This window comes from Hippocampus comes, unplaced genomic scaffold, assembly GCF_001891065.2.
Source record: "Hippocampus comes isolate QL1 unplaced genomic scaffold, H_comes_QL1_v1.1 scaffold160, whole genome shotgun sequence".
Classification (NCBI taxonomy): Eukaryota; Metazoa; Chordata; class Actinopteri; order Syngnathiformes; family Syngnathidae; genus Hippocampus; species Hippocampus comes.
In genome coordinates, this window is record NW_017805827.1 from 13125 (window position 1) to 16615 (window position 3491).

General features: G+C 40.0%; 1 long non-coding RNA gene across 1 annotated transcript in view; it reads left to right on the top strand.

Moving 5' to 3' along the window:
• The first annotated feature begins 2802 nt into the window (after nucleotides 1-2802).
• The window catches only part of LOC109526177 (uncharacterized), a 3654-nt gene continuing 2965 nt past the window's right edge, over nucleotides 2803-3491 (top strand). The window contains exon 1 of the long non-coding RNA XR_002170279.1: nucleotides 2803-2841. This is a non-coding gene — a long non-coding RNA (uncharacterized LOC109526177). The remainder of the gene's footprint in view (nucleotides 2842-3491) is intronic.

The window sequence follows — 3491 nt, forward strand, 5'->3', positions numbered from 1 at the left end:
TGTTTGCTTGTCCGACTGACTTTTTATCACTTTCCATTGTAGATGTTTTCTGATTGATGAATAGACACCGAAGTGAAGATAATGCCACAAAGAAGAGCCAGACTTGGTCCTGAATCTGAGGCTGCTCATTTTATTTTATCTGGAGTCAACAAACCTTGCTGAAAAGCCCAATGGATCAATGATTATAAAGGTATGTTATCTATCGACCTGCTATCTAATTTTTATGGGTACTGCATGAACATGTCAAGGGCTCCAACTAGGCCTGTCACTATAACAGATTTTTTTTCGGACATAATAGTTACCGTGCCGTGCTACAGTCTATCCCGGCTGTCTTCGGACAGTAGGCAGGGTACAATTTGAGGTTACGACTTGTGACTTACTTGCACATGTGTGACGTGATGTCACCTCAGATGCACAGTCTGTAAAATCATCACACTCTACCCTCGACCATGCAGTAATTAAGAAAATTGAGGATATCAATAAAATTCAAACTACTGGTCTTGCCGTGTGAACGGGGCTGTAGAGAGCCACATTATTGTTTTGTGACAATACAAATTGCTAACGAAAATAGTCAGCGATTCAGAGAATTGTTTTTAGAGGATGTGCAATTATTTTGTTCTTGCAGCACTAATGTTTAGTAATTTTTTCCCTCTTTTGAAGTCTTTATTTTTTGTTCTGCATATATTTGTGAATATCTGATTAACTGCAGTATGTAAGCCTGATTTGAATTGTATTCATTGAAATTAAAGTGTCAACTTTTCGTGTACTAGGATGTGGTGTATTTACAACTGAACCAATCGAAAAAGGATCCTTTATGGTTGAATACCGTTGGGAGTTAGTCTCAAACTATGAACACGGCAAGAGACAGAAAAAGTACACAGAGAAGCAAAATTCTTTCCTGTTTGAATTTGAATGGAAAGGTAGCACATGGTGGTAAGTTAAGATCTCGAAAAACATCATGTGGTTCTGTACAAGATTGTAGTTTTACTGGAAAAACATTTCATGTTTCATTGTTCAATTTCAGCATTAATTCCTCCCATGAAGATGTTTTATGAGGTCGACTGGTCAATGATGCTCACAAAGGCCCAAAATGTAGAATGAAAAAGGTGACAATCCAGGACAAACCTCATCTTTGCTTGTTTGTAATTGAAAACATCCAAACAGGAAATGAAATAACCTAAGACTATGGAGTTTGTCAGTGGCCATGGAGAGCACTGGTAAGTAATGCCTGAATATAGAAAACCAGATCTAATAAGTGTAACATATTAATGCTGAGAATTACATTTCAATAGGTGAGTAAGTGATCATTTCCATCAATAGTATATTAGCCTTTAAGAGTTCACATGGGTGTCTGTTTTAGAGGACTATTTGATATCAACAGAAATTCAAAGTCAGGAACCTGAACTCCATGCTTTCAGTCGTCATATTGTTTTACTCTGAAAGGATATGTTTCAGGTGCTGTCTTTATTATTTGAACTCTGTAGTGTCTGAGTCCTTATGTTGTTAGATATCAGAGCTGTGCAGTGGTAACTAACATAATGAGCCCTGCTGTGAATGATGCTCGCTGAAAAAAATACTTTCATTTATTTATTAGTCATGTTCATACAACGAAATATTTCTGACACTCTATTGTTGGTATAATGTTGCTCTTCATGATTTCAGTCACGCCCTTATACTTAAGTCTCTGAAGAATGCTGTAGAGTATTCCTGACACTCTAATGTTGCTATGTTGCAGACACCAAGTGTTGGGACCCTGACTGAACCTTCTGGAGACCAACAAGGGAGTGAGAGATCCACTTCATCCTTACAAAAGGACGACAACAGCGGACTATCGGCTGCTGTTGTCGTGGCTAGTCTAGCTGAGCTGTTGAAAGAGATCAAAGCTCTTTGATGTGTAACGTCCGTTGCGTCAGCACTGATTGATTGAAGCTAAATTCAGCTGTTGTCGTGGCTAGTCTAGCTGAGCTGTTGAAAGAGATCAAAGCTCTTTGATGTGTAACGTCCGTTGCGTCAGCACTGATTGATTGAAGCTAAAAGATGTGAGTGCGTACACGTCCGCGGTGATGCACGCACAGCGGAGAGCAGCGGACTATCGGCTGCTGGGTCGCGCTTCACTCGAGTGGCGTCACTACAAACTATTGTAGCTCACACGTACCGTTTTAAAGTGCTCCCCTGGGCCCTCCTAGATTCTTTGCCCGTGCCTTCGGTGAATTCTACACGAAGCACACTGAATGAGAATAATGACGATAAAAGATAGAGCGCAACATCTTTGATCACAAGCTGCAATTGCAGACTGCTGAGCGCTAAAAACTTCCGATGACGTAATCACGCGCCCCCGTCAATTCAAGATTTACCTGCTTTATTTTATTTTTTAAATATTTTTTTGTGAATGATTACATTTTATCAGTATATACCAGCTTTGAGTTTACAGCATTCTTTGGCAATCATAGGACAAGTTATAAGTCAGGAACATGGACAATCCATGATTTCAGTCGTCAGGTCCTCATATTGCCCTAGACCTGAAAAACTTGAATGTGTTTCAGGTGACAAGGTTTTTGCCTGAACCTAACTCTATCGAGCTTATGTTCTAATGTCCCCATATTGCTGGTTCACAGAACTTAACTGTGTTAAGTTTCTCTAGTGTTGTACAAGGATCCCAAATTCTCATGTGAATGACGTTCAATTAGAAATACTCTTAATTCATTACTAGTCAGGATCAATAATGGTGAATATTTTTGACACTGTAATGTTGTTGTGTTGCAGACACCCAGTGTCGGGATCTTAACTGAACCTTCTGGAGACCAAACAGGGGGTGAGACATCCACTTCATCCATACAACAGGTAATTACATTTTATCAGTATATACCAGGTTTGAGTTTACAGCTTTCTTCGGCAATCATAGGACAAGTTAGTTGTCAGGAAAATGGACAATCCATGATTTCAGTCGTCAGGTCCTCATATTGCCCTAAACCTGAAAAACTTGAGTGTGTTTCAGTTGACATGATTTTTGTCTGAACCTAATTCTGTGGAGCTAATGTTCTAATCAGGGGCATCACTAGGTTTCAAGAACAAGGGGGGCTTAGCCCCAAGGGGAACACAGCCCCTTTAGGGGGGTCCGGGGGCATGCCCCCCCGGGAGAATTTTTTTCTACATTCTGTTAAAAATCCATCAATTCCGTGCACTTTGAGAGCAAAATGAAGAGGCTATGAAGAACTACACACATCACATTAGTATCCTCTTTACTATGATGGGGCTTCCTCCCCTGGACTTTAACTGGACTAGATAATAGAAATTATAAAGAGTTCAAAAGTTCAATCTTGGTTGTTCAAGGGAATTAGAAGGATGCCCGATAACATAACCTATATGACAGTAGGCCTATATTCCTCTCTACCAAAATGTATTAATATATGCTTAGCAGTGGCGGGCCGTGCATTTCAACCTTAGGCCTTCAGTGACGTCACATACATACACAATATAGGCTCGTCAAGCAG